General features: G+C 37.7%; 1 long non-coding RNA gene across 7 annotated transcripts in view; it reads left to right on the forward strand.

Annotated features, from left to right (window-relative positions):
* The window catches only part of LOC118146308 (uncharacterized), a 221145-nt gene that overhangs the window by 155169 nt on the left and 47157 nt on the right, over nucleotides 1–18819 (forward strand). For 5 of the 7 annotated variants that reach the window (XR_013522029.1, XR_013522028.1, XR_013522034.1 and 2 more), the window contains 2 exons: nucleotides 447–3469; nucleotides 17792–17876. This is a non-coding gene — a long non-coding RNA (uncharacterized LOC118146308). The remainder of the gene's footprint in view (nucleotides 1–446; nucleotides 3470–17791; nucleotides 17877–18819) is intronic. The other 2 variants (XR_013522033.1, XR_013522035.1) reach the window with 1 other exon arrangement.

Genomic DNA, 18819 nt, shown 5'->3' on the forward strand with positions numbered 1-18819 from the left:
CAATCATTCTGGTCTTTGCTTGCAACCTCCTTTAAAACCATATCCTGAGCCACCTCCATGCTTCTCCCAAATTATTGTAACAACTTCTGAGTAGGTCCCCTAGCATTCTATAATCTACCCTCCACACAGAAGCAAAGACTATTATGTAAAATAAAAGTCAGTTGTATTCTCCCCCCACAGTTGTAGCCTATGACGTGGCCATTCCCAATCCAGCTGTTTGTTCCATTCCACCTCCCCTCACCCAGAGTACACAAACCTCTCTCCCTTCCTTTCTGACTCGCAAACATTCGGGGCTTTTGCATTTCCTCTGTCTGAGCACTCTTCCCCTAGGACTTTGCAAGGCCAGTTTTTTCTCACCATTCCCAGCTCAACTATCACCCCAGACAGGGCTCTCTGACCACTCCCCAGTCACTCCATCCTGACGACCCTTTTAATTTTCCTTTTAGCACTTATCAAGCTGGGCCTGATGATGTGTGCCTGTAGTTTCAGCTACTCAGGAGGCTGAGGAAGGAGGATGGCTGGAGCCCAGGAGTTCAAGGCTGCAGTGGGCTACGATCCCATCACTTTGCTTCAGTGTGGGTGACAGAGAGAGACCCTGTCTCTAAAACATAAATAAATTAGTCCAGGTGTGGTGGCTCATGTCTGTAATCTCAGCACTTTTGGAGGCTGAGGTGGGTGGATTGTTTTAACCCAGGAGTTTGAGACCATCCTGGATAACATGGTGAAACTCTGTTTCTACAAAAAGCAAAAATTAGGCAGGCATAGTGGTACATACCTGTGGTTCCAGATACTCAGGAGGCTGATGTGAAAGAATCACTTGAGCTTGGGAAGTTGAGGCTGCAGTGAGCTGAGATTGCTCCACTGCATTTCAGCCTGGACAACAGAGTGAGACCCCAAATACATAAATAAAATAAATAAGACACATATCAATACCTTTCTGTGATTCTTTTCTACTTGTTCACATATGTATGCTCTTTCTCTCCTACTATACATAAGCTCCTTGAGAGCAGAGTCTTGGTTTTCTTTTCTTTCTTTCAGTTTTTTTTTTTTTTTTTTTTTTTTGAGGTGAAGTCTTGCTCTGTTGCCCAGGCTGGAGTGCAGTGGCGCAATCTCAGCTTACTGTAACCTCCATCTCCTGGGTTCAAGCGATTCTCCTGCCTCAGCCTCCAGAGTAGCTGGGATTACAGCAGCCTGCCACCACGCCCAGCTAATTTTTTGTATTTTTAGTAGAGATGGGGTTTCACCATGTTGGGCAGGCTGGTCTCGAGTCCTGACTTCATGATCCATCGGCCTCGGTCTCCCAAAGTGCTGGGATTACAGGTGTGAGCCAGCGCGCCCGGCCGGGTCTTGGTTTTCTTGTTCACTATTATCCTGTCTCCCGTTCTGAGGGGTCAGTCTGGTACACTGTGGTCCTTAAAAATATGTGTTGACTGAATGAGTACTTGCACAGGGGCAGCAGTTGGCTCTGTGCAGAAGATCAACTCTTTCATATGAAGTACTTTTATAATTCAACATCGAATTTCTTCATTTTAGGCCTGTGTAACAAGAATAGGACCGGCTCTCTGTTTTGTTTTCCATTCCCATGGCATTCCTTCACTCCCAAAATATCTATTGAAGCCAAAGATAGATAAACGTAAATCACATTAAATTCTATTGACATTGCTTATCTAGTCCAGCAGGTCTTACTTCCCATTCATCCCTAATCACATCAAATTAAAGTTTAAAATTGAGAACATCTGTTTACTGAAGATACCATGAAGACAGTGAAAAGGTGTAAAACAAAGTGGGAGAAGATAGCTGAAATACATACTTGACAAATGACTCATGTGTAAACTGTGTAAGGGAATCCCACATCAGCATGAAAAGGCAGACAACCCTGTAGGAAAATGGGAAAAAGACTTGAATAGGCAGTTCAGCAAAATGAATATCTAAGCGACTAATAAATGTGTGTGTTTCGTTTCAGGAGTTGACAGAAAAATGCAGATGCACATTACAATATGACACCATTGGACACACACCATAATGGCTAAAAACTTTTTTTTTTTTTTGAGATGAAATTTTGCTGTTTTTGCCCAGGATGGAGTACAATGGCGTGATCTTGACTCACTGTGACCTCCACCTCCTGGATTCAAGTGATTCTCCTGCCTCTGCCTCCCAAGTAGCTGAGATTAAGGCATGCACCACCACGCCTGGCTAATTTTGTAGTTTTAGTAGAGATGGGATTTCTCTGTGTTGGTCAGGTTGGTCTGAACTTCCAACCACAGGTGATCCACCCACCTTGTCCTCCCAAAGTGCTGGGATTACAGGTGTAAGCCACTGCGCCTGGACTGCTAAAAGCTTTTTAAAAGTTAGGAAATACTAAGTGTTGGTGAGAACGTGGGTCATGGGAACAATGTACAGTGCTGATGGCAGATTTAATAGATGAAATTGTTTGGGAAATCTGTTTGCCAGCATGTCCTATGATCCAGCAATTTCACTTCTTGGTATAAAGCCAACAAAAATACATATGTATATGCACCAAGAGACTTGTAAAAGAAGGTGTATAGCAGCATTCTTTGCAATAGTTCCAACTAGAAACAACCCCTTTGCCCACCAATGGGAGCATGGCTAAATAAATTGGGGTAACTTCACATAGTAGAAACCTAAGCGTCAATGAAAGTGAACAAACTGGCCGGGTGTGGTGGCTCACTCCTGTAATCCCAGCACTTTGGGAGGCCAAGGTGGGCAGATCACCTGAGGTCAGGAGTTCGAGACCAGCCTGGCCAACATGAAAGCCCATCTCTACTAAAAGTACAAAAATTAGCCAGACGTGGTGGCAGGCATCTGTAATCCCAGAGCTCAGGTGGCTGAGGCAGGACAATCACTTGAACCTGGGAGGCAGAGGTTGCAGTGAGCTGAGATTGAGCCACTGCACTCCAGCCTGGGTGACAAGAGCGATACTTGGTCTCAAAAAAAAAAAAAAAGTGAGCAAACTACAAATACATATAAAAATCTGAATGAAATGCACAAATGTAATTTTGAGTAAAAGAAGGCAGATAGCCAGACGTAAAAGCATACATACTGTGTGAGTCTATCTACATAGAGTTCAAAAGCTGGACAAACTTATCTACATGTTGGAAGGGAGGATGGTAGTTACCCCTGGGGAGTTGACTTGTGGATGTGAGCACGTTTTGGGGGCTGGGGGCCGAGGTATGGGCTGGAAGTGTGGAGTGTCTTCAGCTCATTGCTGGTTACACAGGAGTGTGTTTGGTTTGGGAGAAATCGTTGAGCTCTACATGTATGACTCATACATCTTTCTTCATGTATGTTATATATTAACTGAATGTATCTAAAAATATTTATGGGGTCCTGCTACATACAAACTGGACTTGACTCCAGGAAGCCATCGGAATCAAGAGAGAGCGAGTTCTTGGCGTCACGGAGCGATCTACATTCCAGGTCATGCCGTGGACCTGCTGGGTGGCCTCAGGTAACAGACCTCATTTCCCTTATCTATAAACTGAGAATCCTAATTCCTTCCTCTAATCAAACCCAGCTGGCGAATGCCCCCTCACCGCTCCCTTCTCCCCTCAAAGAGACAAGCCGTCCTTGCCACATGCCTCTGTTTTTTTCCTCCCAGAGCTACCTTTCAAATCCTGGCCCAGAAAGGTGAGGCAAGGAGGGGCCCTGGCCTCCACGGGTGTGAATCCCACAGTCCTCCTCCTGAGAGCTGCAGGGGGAGTATGAAATATTTAAAAGCTCAAATTGAAATCCTGTTAGCGCCGGGTCTTGTAAAGCCAAGTTCTCCAACCCTGGAACATCAGTATCTGTTTGCTGGTGTCATTTAGGGACCCCAGCTTTCCAAACCATTGACTGAAACTTTCTGTCAATCCAACACTTTTAGGGTAATTTAACTTAATAATACCTTTGTCGGCACTGGCGCCTGTATCTGAAGGGTGATTACCATAGAAGTTATTTTAGGTTGTTTAATGGAATGTAGTAAATTCTCAATTGACAGGGCAGATCCTCGGAATGGCTTTTCAAAGTGTTTACCTTTCAAAGCTTTCTCCCTCACTTTACCAAACTTCCTACTCTGAGCCAGCGAAGACTTCATAAATTATTAGCAATCGTTCTCCCCCCTGTGTTCACATGCATCATTAATTCTTTGTAAAAAGTTCACACTGTCCAGGGCTTAATTGTTATCACTTGGAGAACGGCTGGAAATGGATGCGGGCTCTATTATTTCTGTCAGAAATTTTGACTTATGGCACTTGATATTTTACCCATCACATCATATCCTCCATACAGGAGAGAGGAAAGGAGGGGAGGGGGGATAAAAGAACATAAATGCATTTTCTTGAAACAAAAAAAATATAATACATGTATTTCTGGAGGTAGAAGTCAAGGATTCCTCTGACAAAATAATAGTTTTAATCCTCCAAAGAGAGAGGAGGAGGGCAGCATTGAGGGGGAAATTAATATTGCAAATGCTATTGGCTTACACTGTGTTTTGTTCTAAGTTTTGAAGGTTCTATAATTCTAGGAATCTAATGTTTAATGATTCTGAGATGTTGAAATTCTCTGAGTCCAAATTCCCAAGGTGTTTTATTTTAAGGAGAAATTAACCCCACAGTCCAATTTCAGGGCTGCTCAGTATGGTGGAATTAGAAAGATATTACCAGTAATCACTGAAATAGCTTAGCTTTGTTGAAAGCTGACGATGTGCAGGCACCGGGCTGAGTGCATCATGTGCAGCACCTTATTTAATCTTCATGTCACTCTAAGGTAGGTACTGTTATTAGCCCCTTTTTATAGCTGGGAAAACGGAGGTACGGAGAGGGTGAGTAACTTACTCAGGGACACACAGCTGGTATAAAGCAGAGTTAAGCTCTGACATCAGGCCCTGTATGTAGGAGCTCATGTATATTGAGCCCCATCTCAAAATACTGCTCTTTTGCCCCACCTGGTGTGTTGTGGATCAGTGCATAGAAGTGATCCACATTGGTATATGAGTCTATTGTCAGACCACCCCCTAGGCGACCCCACCCTGGCCTGGTTTTTGTCTCTGTCCCTTTCCCATTCATTCTACAAGATTGCCTCCTCCAAGAAGGCTTCCATCCTGCCTTGCCTTCCCATTCATTCTACAAGGTCACCTCCTCCAAGAAGATTTCACTCCTGCCCCACCATCCTTTGAATCTTCACAACAGTTGGTAACCGGGAAAGGGATAATGAGGCAGTCTCGTAGCCTGGCCAAGAGCCTGGACTATGGAGTCAGATCCCTTCCGTTGGGACCCTTGCTTCTGCCACTAAATCCATGTGCTGAGCTTAAGTAAGGCAAGTCATTTAAGCCTCAGCTTTCACATCTGTAAAATGGGCATAACCACCCCTGCCTCACAGAACTGTTGTGAAGATGAAGGGAGGTGCTCTGTATACTGCTTCCCAACAGTCAGTGCTCAGTACATATTGGCTCTTGTTCTGTCTTGCCTTGTAGTGATCTCATACTGAGATCTTTGTATGTTAAAGTGTGAGAGTCAATACTCTTTTTTTTAATCCACCTTTATTTTCAATGGGATTTGGAAATTTCTTTATCAAATAATTCAAGGAGAGAGTATATTAAACTATATATTTTTTAATTTTATGTTTGACAAGTAACCTTGTCAAAAGGTTATATGTATCTATGAGGTACAGTGAGATGTTTTGATTATGTTTACATTGTGGAATGATTAAATCAAGCTAATTAACACATCTATCACCTCATTCACTTATCATTTTTTTGTGGTGAAAGCATTTAAAATCTAGTTTTTTTAGCAATTTAAAAATACATATTGCATTATTATTATTGTCACCATTCTGCACAATAGGTGACTGAAGCTTATTCCTCTGTCAGCTGAAACTTGGTACCCTTTGATCACTGACTCCTCTTTCTCTGCCCACCCCTTCCCCGGGCCTCTGGTAACCACCATTCTACTCTCTACTTCTATGAGTTCAACTTTTTTAGATTTCACGTATAACTGAGATCATGCAGCATGTATCTTTCTGTGTCTGGCTTATTTCACTTGGCCTAATGTTCTCCAGATTCATTCATATTGAAGCAAATGACAGGATTTTCCTTATTTTAAAGGCTAAATTATATTCCATTGTGTATATATATACCATATTTTCTTTATCCATTCATCTGATGTTAGACATTAAGGTTGCTTCCATATCTTAACTTGTGAATAACATTCCAGTGAACATAGGAGTGGGAATATCTCTTGGGTATAAGAATTTCAATTTCTTTGGATATACGTCCGATATGATAATCCTACTTTTAGTTTTCTGAGGAACTCCCATACTGTTTTCCATAATGGCTGGATTAATTTACTTTCCCACCAACAGTGCACAGGAGTTCAGTTTTTTCCATACCTGCCTCAACTTATTATCTTTTGTCTTTTTGATAATAATATTCAAATAAACTTGTGATGATATTCCACCGTGGTTTTAATTTGCATTTCCCTGATGATTAGTGATGACCAGCACTTTTAAAATTCTCATTTGTCCATTTGTAAGTGTTTTCTGAGAAGTGTCTATTTATGTCCTTTGCTCATTTTTTGATTGTGTTATTTATTTTCTTGTTAATGAGTTGTTTGTGCTTCTTGTACATCTTCTATGTTAGCCTCTTATGTGATGTATGGTTTGCAGATATTTTCTCCCAGTCCTTGGGTTGTCTCTTTACTCTATCTGTTGTTTCCTTTGCTGCAAAAGCTATTTAGTTTGATGCAGTTCCATTTCTTTTTGCTTTTGTTGCCTGTGCTTTTGGAATCATATCTAAGAAATCTTTGGCGAGACCAATATTCAGGAGCATTTTTCTTATGTCCCTTCATAGATTCACTGACTCAGGTTTCATGTTTACATCTTTAATCCATCTTGAATTGATTTTTGTATATGGTGTGAGGTAGGGTACAATTTCACTTGTTGACATCCAGTTTTCCCAACACCGTTAATTGAAGAAGTGATCTTTTCCCCATTGTGTGTTCTTAGCACTTTTGTCAAAACTCAATAGACCATAATGTGTGGATTCATTTCTGGGCTGTCTGTTCTGTTCTGTTGGTTAATGTGTCTGTTTCTATGCCAGTCGTATGCTGTTTTGATCTATAGCTAGGTAATAGATTTAGAAGTCAGGTAGTGCAATGCCTCCAGCTTTGTTATTTTTGCCCAAGATTCTTTTAGTTATTTGAGATCTTTTGTGGTTCTGTACACATTTTAGGATTTTTTTTCTTTGCTGTGAAAAATGACTTTGAAATTTTGATAGGGATTGAATCTCTACATCACTTTGGGTGGTATGGACATTTTAACAATATTAAATCCCAATCCATGAACACAAAAGCATTTCCATTTCTAATCATTCAGTCCATAATGATGTTTCAGTTACTCTACAATGAACTGCATAGATGACGGTGGTCTCATAAGATTATAATGGAGCTGAAAAATTCCTATTTCCTAGTGATATCTTGATGGTCCTGACCCTTTGTGGACCTTGGCTAGTGTGTGTGTGTGTGTGTGTGTGTGTGTGTCTCCTAGTTTTTACGAAAAAAGTTTAAAAAATATATATAATAGAAAAACCTCATAGAATAAGTATATAAAGAAAGAAAATATTTTTGTACAGTTGTATAATGTGTTTGTATTTTACACTATTATCACAAAAGTCAAAAAGGTAATAAAATTAAAAATTTTATGAAGTAAAAATATTATAGTAACCTAAGGTTAATTATTATTGAAGAAAAAGTGTTTTAAAATGAATTTAGTTCAGCCTAAGTATTCAGTGTTTATAAAGTGTGCAGGAACGTGCAGTAATGTCCTAAGCCTTCACATTTACTCAGTATTGCTGCACTGACTTACTCAGAATAACTTCCAGTTCTGCAAGCTTCATTCTTATAAGGGCCTTATACAGTTGTACCATTTTTGAACTTTTATGCTGTACTTTTGTACCTTTTCTATGTTTAGATACACAAATACTTACCATCGTGTTAAAATTGGCTATAGTATTCTCTATAGTTATGTACTGGATGGGTTGGTAGCCTAGGAGAAGTAGGCTCTATCATACACCCTACGTGTGTAGTAGGCTATTACAGCTGGGTTTGTACAAATACACTCTATGGTGTTGGCACAACAACAAAATTGCCTAACCACACAGTTCTCAGAACATATTCCCATTAGTAAGTAACACATGACTGGATTTGTGTCATCTACATTTCTCTCATCAGTATCTTATGGTTTTCAGTTTACAGATCTTTCAACTTCTTGGTTAAATTTACTCTTACATTTTTTGTCAGTGTTCAGTGAGCACCAGTGTTTGTTTGTTTGTTTGGGGCAGGGTCTCACTCTGTTACCCAGGCTGGAGTGCAGTGGTGTGTTCATGACTCACTGCAGCCTTGACCTCCTGAGCTCAAGTGATCCTCCCACCTCAACCTCCCAAGTAGCTGGGACTACAGGCACACACCACCATGCCTAGCTAGTTTTTTTTGTATATATTATTTGTAGATATGTGGTTTTGCCATATTGCCCAGGTTGGTCTCGAACTCCTGGGCTCAAGCGGTCTACCCACTGGGGCCTCCCAAACTGCTGGTATTATAGGCATGAGCCATCACACCTGGCTACTAAGTATTTTAAGTATTTTAGTTTTTCTTTTTGAGGCTACTGTGAGTGTGTTATATTTCTTAATTTCTTTTTCAGATAGTTGACTGTGAGTGTAAAGAAATGGAACTGATTTTTGTGTATTGATTTTGCACCCTGCAACTTTACTGAGTTTGTTTGTCAGCTCTAATAGTTTTTTCATGGAGTCTTTACAGCTTTCTGCATATAAGAGCATGTCATTAGCAAATAGAGACTCCCTTCTTCCTTTCCTATTTGGTTGCCTCCTATTTCTTTTTCTTGTCTAATTGCTCCGGCTAGAATGTCCAGTGCTACATTGACTAGAAGTGTTGAGAGTGGGCATTCTTGTCTTGTTTCTGATCTCGGAGGGGAAGTTTTCAACTTTTCACTATTGTTTATTATGTTACTGGTGGGTTTTTCATTTATGGGCTTTGTTGCATTGCAGTACATTCCTCCTATTCCTAAAAAAGGATGCTGAATTGTGTCAAATGCATTTCTGCATCCATAATGATGATAATGTGGTTTTTACCTTCTCTTAATATGCCATATCACATTGATTTGCATATGTTGAGCCAAGGATCAATATATTATGAACATTTACTATGGGATCAGTGTCTGTGTTGAAAGTTTTCTGCTTGTGACATCACTTGGCCTTCATGGCTGTTCTCTGAGCCAATGAATACTCCATTTTGCAAATTAACTTCTCAGAGAAGTTAATCATCTTGACAGTCACAGGGCTGGTGCCTACTGGTTCTGAGATTTAAATTTAGATGGGGAAGCCTGTGTTTGTCCACTTTGCTGCAGTGCCAAAAAGGGAGAATAGTGTCTTTCTCTCTCTTCTCCATGTCCTCCTCCAGAACTCAATGAAGAATATCTGGGAGAAGTCCCTGGCTGGCTGTTGTCCTAATTTTGGACCTTGACCAGGGAGGTAGAGACATTGTCTGTCTGTGTCAGGCAGGTAAGAAGCAGTGCTTCTTGGGTGACTCTAGTGAAGTGCTTGAATTTTATGCATTGCCTTCTGCTTGTTTCTCTCTTCTTGCTGATCTTCATGTGCTTCCTTTCTTAATGAGGCAGAAAGAGAGAAGGGCAGGAATTGCTTCTGGATTGAGGGTACAGGAAGGTGGGAACAGTTGGGTCAGGAGTCAGACGCAGGGGCTTGAGTTGTGGCTCTGTCATCTGTATGACTTTTCTCTTTCTAAACACTGGTTTTGATAACTGCAAAAATATGTGCATTCAATGAACATCTCAGTGGCTCTTCCACACTGTTTCTGTTTTGAAGCAGTGGAACCCGCTACTCCAATGAAATCATTATCAGAAAGTCTTACACTTAAGTCAGATACAAGAGGAGTGGCTATGGATGGAGAGGGAGTAGGGGTGTCGATCCCACTCCCTGGCTCCCCTCTGGTCCTCAAGATACTTTAAATGGGCACCAGTGTTCCATAAAGTGGAAGACAGTGTGGCAATTCCTCAAGGACCTAGAAATAGGACTACCATTTGACCCAGCAATCCCATTACGGGGTATATACCCAAAGAATTATAAATTGTTCTGTTATAAAGACACACGCACACATATGTTCGTTGCAGCACTGTTTACAATAGCAAAGACCTGGAACCAACCCAAACATCTGTCATCGATAGATCGGATAAAGAAACTGTGGCACATACACACCATGGAATACTATGCAGCCATAAAAAATGATGAGTTCATGTCCTTCATAGGGACATGGATGAATCTGGAAACCATTCTCAGCAAACTGACACAAGAACAGAAAACCAAACACTATGTTGTCATTCATAGGTGGCTGTTGAACAAGGAGAACATGTGGACACAGGGAGGGGAGCATCACACACTGTGGTCAGTGGTGGGGGGTGCTAGGGGAGGGATAATGAGGGGAGAAATACCAGTTATAGGTGATGGGGGCATGAAGACAGCAAACCACCTTGCCATGTAAGTACCTATGCAGCAATCCTGCATGATCTGCACATGTACCCCAGAACCTAAAGCACAATAATTAAAAAAAAAAAAAGAGGTAATCAAATGATCTCTGACCTGGGCATTTCAGTGCTGAGTGGGTACAGTGGTCTTAGCCATTTATTTTACATCTTCTTTGGGATGCAGGTCTACAATTTCCCCTATTTCACAAACCTGACTGTGCCTCAAGTTCTGTGCATGGACTCTCAGGTCCCTATGTAGCCACCTTTTCTAGATGCCTCCTTGCTTTCTTGCTGAGTGAGGAAGTGCCACCATCAATAAAGGAGGTGAGAACATTTTGGCAAATCCTAGCACATCAGAGATCGTCTGGGCTAGTGGTCTACATGCTAGTGTCTTGGTAGTTTTCATGGAAGGAAGAAGGGTGGGGTCCCACTATCCCTGCTTTTTCAGAGCACCTCCCCTCCTATTTCCTTCCATATGGAACCGAGCTTTTAAAATTAGTTTTGCCTTTAAAATTAGTGTTTTATTTTCCTCTACTTCACACAGAAAGTGGTAGAGACTAATACAGAGGTATGCTGAAGCTGGTTCATTCTGGCTCCCAAAAACCTATTGTGTGCATCTTTTCCCCAACTCTGTAATCAGTGAAATCAAGTTGATAGCTTGGAATTGGCCATGGTGGGAGTATTTATATCATGAAAACTGGCCAACACTACAAATCAGGGTTTTCTCCTAGGAAAACCAGTTGTTAAACATTTACTGGCCGGGTGAGGTGGCTCATGCCTGTAATCCCTGCACTTCAGGAGGCTGAGATGGGAGTTCGAGACCAGCCTGACCAACATGGAGAAACCCTGTCTCTACTAAAAATACAAAATTACCTGGACATAGTGGCATATGCCCTGTAGTTCCAGCTACTCAGGAGACTGAGGCGAAAGAATTGCTTGAACCCAGGAAGGGGAAGTTGCGGTGAGCCGAGATTATATTGTTGCACTCCAGCCTGGGCAACAAGAGCAAAATTCCGTCTCAAAAAAAAATGTATCAGCACACTACCAGACTAATATTAATATAAACAAACACTGTGTACCCACCACCTAGCTTTGACATCTTAAGATTTTGCTATATTTGTTTTAGACCTTTTATTTTAAAGTTAAAATAATACAGACAGTTGGTCCCATCTGTATTACCCTCTACAATCCCATTCATTTGCTTTCTGTTCCAGAAATACAGACCTATCCCAAACTTGGTGTTTATCATGTTTTAAAAATATTTTTACTACATATGTGTCCATAAATAATACATGGTATTGTTTTGCATATTCTTAGATTTATAACCATGATATTATACCATATGTATCATTCCACAACTTTTATTTTTAAATAATTTTATGTTTTTTTGAAAAGTTTATACATGTTGATATATGTAATTCTAGTTCATTCATTTTAATTTCTATATGGTGTTCCATTGTATAACTATATTAACATTAATGTATTCTTTTTTCATTGATGGACATGTAGGCTGTTTCCAATTTTTGTACACATTTTCTGGTACACATATGCAACAGTTTTTAGAATATATACTTAGAAGTAGAATTTCTAGGTGAAAGGATATACATGTATTAATCTCTACTAGATCTTGCCAAATTGTTCCCCAAAATGATTGTACGAATTTACCCTCCCACCAGCAGTAAGATGAGAGTTCTTGCCTACAATTGATATTGTCAGACGGTTTAATATTTTCCAAGTGATATCTTTGTGGGTTTAACTTGCATTTCACTGGTTACTAAATAAGACTATATATTTATGTTCCTTGGTCATTTATTTTTCTCTTCTGTGAGTTACCTATTCATTTCTTATGCAACTTTCCCCCTACAGTGTTTTTTATCTTTTTGTAAATCAATTCTAAAAATCTATTCTGGTTACTAATCTTTGTGATTATATAAAGTAAAACTTTTTTTCTGCCAGTACATTCTTTGTCTTTTAATATTGTATGAGATATCTTTGGCTGTGCGAAAGCTTTAAAATTTAATCTAGTCGCATTTATCAATCTTTTATTGTCTGATTTGCGCTTTTGTGTCTGGTTTAACATGGTCCATCCTGAGGCTATATGTTTCTATAATTTATTATAGAAAAGTATATAATTTATTGCACAATTTTAAAGGTGTTAGTTTTGTCTGTTAGGTCTTTAATCAACCTAGATTAACAATTAACTTGTTTTTGTGTAATATGTGAGGCAGGGATCTAATTTATTTATTTTTCAGATATGCATCCAATTGTCCCAGCACAACTTAAGAAACAGTTCCTCTTTTCATCTCTCACTTTCAATAATGTTTTGTAGTTTTTAGTGTAGCTAACTTGGTTCATTAGGTTTATTTCTAGGCATTTGATATTTTGTATGTTGTTATAGTTTTATGATTCTCTTAAATTTTATTTTCAATTTGTTTATTGCTGATATATAGAAATAAAATTGATCTTCGTATATTGATCCTGTATCCAGTAACACTGTTAAATTAAACTGGTAATGCTGATAGTTTAAAGCTGTTTTGGCTCTTCTATATATACAATCGTATTACCGGTGAATAAGGACAAGTTGATTTCTTCACTTTCAGTCCTTAAGCCATCAATTTCTTATTCTTTCCTTCTGTTTTGGCTAGAATACAAAATACGTACTGAATAGAAGAAGATAATGCTTGGTGATAGTAGGCATTCCTGTTTAGTTTCTTATTTTGTGGGAAAATCTTTCAATGTTTCACCATTAAGAATAATATTTGCTCTTTATTTCATTTGTTTTTTACCAAATTAAAGATTATTCCCCACTATTTCTACCTAAAAGCTTTCACCATAAATGTTCATTGAATTTTGTCAAATGATGCTCTGTATCTACCGAGGTGATTATATAATTGTTCTCTCTCTTGTTGAAGTGGAAAATTGCACTACATGATTTTCATCATTGTATTTCTAGAATAAACATCAATTAGTCATGATGTATCATAGCTTTTATTTATCACTGATTTGATTTGCAAAATTAAGTTTGGGCTTTTTGCCTGTAAGTTCATGAGAAAGCCTAGTTTGTAATTTTCCTTTCTTGTGCTTTTCTGGTTTCAAGATCAAAGTTATTCTGGCCCCATGAACGATATTGGGAAGTGTTTTAAAAAATGCTATGTGTTCCGTACTCTAGCTTGGCAAAAAATAAAAATAAAAAAATACTATCTGTAATAGTTTGTGGAAAATTAGTGTTATTTTTTTCCTTAAATATAAAGAAGAGTTGACTGAATTTATCTAGATTTGAGGTTTTCTTATGAGAAGTTTTAAATAATATGCTAAACTTTTTGATAGATTTTAGACTGTTCAGATTTTTAATTTATTCTTTTGTTAGCATTGCAAAGGTGGATTTTTTTGAGGAATTTGTCCGTTGCAATTCAAATTGTCAAATTTATTAGTTTAAACTCTTTATAATATCTTTTTATCTTTTAGACATTTATAGAATTTGAAGTGATGTCGCTCATTATTTTTTACAGTATTGACAGGTTTCTCTCTCCTTTTTTCTTAATTGCTCTTGCCTAAAATCTATCAAGTTTGTTAACATTAACAAGTTTATAAAGTAACTTCTAGCATTACTACTGTTTTGTTTTGAACACTTTCATTTAATTTCTGCTATCTGTATTATTTCCTTTCTTCTACTCTTCTCGCATTTGATTTAGTCTTGTTCTGGTTCTTTGAGAAAGAAGATTAAATTACTAATTTTTCTCTTTCTTTTTAACAATATATACATTTGAGGATATGGAGATTCCTGTATTCTCTGTTTTGCCTGCATCTCATGTTTTGATATGCCATAGATTCAGTATCATTAATTAAAATAATTTTAATTTTTCTTCTTGATTTTTGATGCAGAGATTGGAGTATGTTGTTTAATTTCTAAGCAATTGGGGATTTCTTGGTGATTCATTTGGTATTAACTTAATTACTATTTCTTTTGGGCTCAGAAAAAATACTCCAAATTTTGATCCAGCATTTAGTCATTTTGGTAAATGTTACATGTAGATATAAAAAGAATGTATCATGTTGGGTGTAATGGTCTCTGTTCGTCAGTCCATTCAAAGTTAACTGTGTTATTCTGACCTTTGTCATTGCTGGGTTTTTGTTTTATTGCTCTATCAGTTATTGAGGAGGATGTGTTAAATTATTTCCACATTATTATGCATATATCTATTTCTCTCAGTTTACTATTTACATTATAAAATTTGAAGCTATGCTACTGGCTGCATGCCGGTTCAGGATTGTGACTCATCTTCCGCTTGGATTTACTCTTCCATATTTTCAGTTTTACTTTCTGCCTTCAGTATCTACTTTGATATGAAATGGCTGAACCAGCTTCCTCTTTGGTTAATGTTTACCTAGCACATCTTTTTACATTTCTGTATTTTCAATCTTTCTATATGGTTATATTTAAAATGTCTCTTATAAGCAGCATATACTTTTATTCTTAACTGAGTCTGACAATCTTTGCCTTCTATTTGAAATATTTATTTCCTTTACATTTAAGTAATTACTATATTAAACTATACAAAACTATAAATGTTTAAAATAAATTCTATAATTTTTATGCATTTCATAAAGCTTTAATTTTATAGTTTTATAATTTATATATTAGTGATTTTAGAGTACAAGTTTTACATATATTTATTACATTATTCTTAAATATTTTACATATTTATGTGATATTGGAATTAAAATTGCATTTAAAAAATTTATTTTCTACTTGTTCAATGATAGTGTGTAAAAACACTATTGATTTTTGCTAAATTCACCCATTATAAGGGCAGTAAATAGAAACAACTGCACTTCTCCCTTTCCAGTTTGTATGCCTTTTATTTCTTTTTCTTTTTCTTAACTTATTTCAGTGGCTATGATAGCTGGGACAATGTTAAGTAGCGAAGTGGTAAGAGTGGACATTCTTGTCTCAATTCCAATCTTAGAGAGAATGAAAACTATTCCAGCATTAATTTTGTTAGTTGTGGTTTTTTTTACACGTTCTTTGTAAATTTGAGAAAGGTTTTTTTCTATCTACAGTTTGTTGGAAGTTTTTTTTTTTTAATCACAAATGGCTGCTAAATTTGAAAATCATTTTCCCTATCAGTTGAAACAATCATATGAAGCTTTTTCCCTTTATTCTCATAAAATTATGAACTGCGTTGTTTAATTTTCAGATATTAGGTCACTTTGCATTCCTGGGTTAAACCTCACTTGGTTATGTTATGATGTGTTATCTTCTCATATATTGCTGCACTCATCTTCATAATACTTTGTTCAGAACCTTTGCACCTACGTTCATAATAAATAATGGCATGCAATGTCCTTTTTCTGTATTTTCTTCATCTACTTTTGATATCAGGGTAATACTGGCCTCATGAAATTATGTTCTATTTGTTTATTCTAACCTTTATACTCTGAAAGAGTTTGTGTAAAACTGGTATTATTTCTTCCTTAAACATATAATAGAATTAATCAGTTTGGCAGTCTTTTCATGGAGTTTTCTTTGTGGGAATGTTTTAAATTACAAATTCAATTTCTTTTCTACATGTAAGATTATTCAGATTTCTATTTTTTTCCTAATGCCAAGTTTGGCATTTGAGTCTTTAGGATGTCTGTAGGATCTGTTGTGATATCTCCACTTATGTTCTCCATATTGATAACTTGTACCGTCTTTCTTTTTTCCATGCAGAGTTTGACTTTAGGTTTACCACCTTTCTTGATCTTTTCAAATAATGAGCTTTTGGTTTCATTGGTTTTCTTTGGTATTCATCTGTTTTGTATTTTATTGATTTTTTTTAACTTTTTAAATTGCATTTTATTGATCATTACGCCATTCTTATTTTATATTTAATTTGTCCTCCTTTTTGAGATAATTGTGAGAGCTTAGATAATTGAGTTTTAACTCTCTCTAATATAAACATTTACATCTATAAATTTCCCTCTAACCACTATTTTACCAATATGCCACATATTGTAACATGTTGTGCTTCTTTAATAACTTTACTGAGTTACAGCAGACATACAATATACTACTGATTTTTAAGGAGCACAGTTTGATACGTTTTGACATATTTATTTACCTGTGAAATCATCACTGTACTTAAGATAATGAACATAGTCATCATTTCCAAATTTTCCTTGTGCCCCTTTTAGTTTTTCTCTCCTACTTTTCCACCCCAACTCTCCAACTCTAGGCAATCACAGATTTCCTTTATGTCACTATGGATTATATAAATACAGTCTGTACTATACTCATATATTATGTACTCTTTATTTTCTGGCTTCTTTCATATAGAAGAATTATTTTGAGATTCATTCATATGTTTTAGGTATCAACAGTTCATTTCTCTCTTTTTTTGTTGCTGAATAATATTTCATTGTGTGGATATACCACAACCTTTTTATCCTTTCACATGTTGATGGACATTTGGGTTGTTTTCAGTTTTGAGCTATAACAAATGAAGCTGCTGTGAACATTTATGTACAAGTCCATGTAGGTACATGTGCTTTGTCTGTTGGGTAAATACTGTGATGGTTAAGTTATGTGTCAAAGTTACTGGGCCAGAGGTTGCCTAGACATTTAGCCAGACATTTTTCTGGGTGTATCTGTGTGGGTGTTTCTGGATGACAACATTTGTATCAGTAGACTGAGTAAAGAAGATTTCCCTCTCTGTCAGTCCATTTATGTTGCTATAAAGGAATACTTGAGACTGGGTACTTTATAAAGAAAAGAGGTTTATTTTGGCTTAGGATTCTGCAGTCCGTACAAGAGGCACAGTGCTGGCATCTGCTTCTGGTGAGGGCCTTAGGAATCTTATAGTCATGGCAGAAGGCAAAGGGGCAGCAGGTGGTCACGTGGTGGGATAGGAAGCAAGAGAGAGGTGGGGGTGCCAGGCTCTTTTAAGTAACCAGATCTCATGTGAACTTATTTCCATAGGGATGGCACCATGCCATTCATAAGGGATCTGTCCCCATGACCCAGACACCTCCCACCAGGTCCCACCTTCAACACTGGAGATTACATTTCAACCTGAGATTTAGATGGGACAAATATCCTAACCATATCACCCTCCGTTATGTGGGTGGACCTCATCCAACCCACTGAAGATGTGAATAGAACAGAAAGACTGAGTAATGGGGAACTCCTCTTGCCTGAATGCTTGAGCTGGACCACTGGTTTTTACTGGTGTTTGGACTCAAACTGAAATCTCTGCTCTCTTAGGACTTGAAGTGGAACCATACATTGGCTCTCCTGAGTCTCTACCATCTTGACTGCAGATTTGGGACTTCTCAGCCTCCATAAATGTGTGAGTCCTTATTATAAATCACTTTCCTTATGATAAATCTTTTTCTATGTGTGTATAAATATTAATTTAGAAATATTTTGGTCTGTTTCTGTGGTGAACCCTGACTAATTCAAATATCCAGGAATGGAATGACTGTATCATATGGTAGGTATATGTTTAAATTTCTGGAAGTGGCTCAACTCTTTTTCAAAAGAGTTGTTGTTCCATTTACATTCCCATCAACAGTGTATAGAGTTCCCCTGCTCCATGTCTTTACCAACACTTAGTACGGGCAGTTTTGTTTTTGAAGTTCAGTCATTTTCATAAGTGTGCAGTAGCACGTTATTGTGGTACTAATTTTTATTTCCCTAATGAATAAGGATACTGAATATCTTTTCAAGTATCCAAAGAAGATATAGTAAACAGCAAATAAGCACAGGAAAAGATATATGGATGACCACTCTATTTCTATTCTAATCTAGGATTGGAATGACCACTCATGTGGTCATTCCTAGATATATTTGTACTAGTCAAATTACATGTATATATAACATGTATATATTGTATGTATATAATATATATTACATACACAGCTCTGAGGTTTGGGGAGTATCCTCAAGTTAGAAAGTCACAAACTGCAATTTCTACCACTTTTAATTGCATCTTTCGGGGTCAATTTCATCTCTAGCATCTTTAGATGGATTTTGTTTTATCTAGTACTTATATTTGTTATCTGTAGGAGGATTCACTCCTCTGTCATTTAAAAAGTCTGCGTCGGCTGAGTGAGGTGGCTCAAGCCTGTAATTCCAGCACTTTGGGAGGCGAGGCGGGGGGATCACGAGGTCAAGAGATTGAGACCGTCCTAGTCAACATGGTGAAACCCCGTCTCTACTAAAAAAAAAATACAAAAAATTAGCTGGGCACGGTGGCGCGTGCCTGTAATCCCAGTTACTCAGGAGGCTGA

This window comes from Callithrix jacchus, chromosome 1 (assembly GCF_049354715.1).
Source record: "Callithrix jacchus isolate 240 chromosome 1, calJac240_pri, whole genome shotgun sequence".
NCBI lineage: Eukaryota > Metazoa > Chordata > Mammalia > Primates > Cebidae > Callithrix > Callithrix jacchus.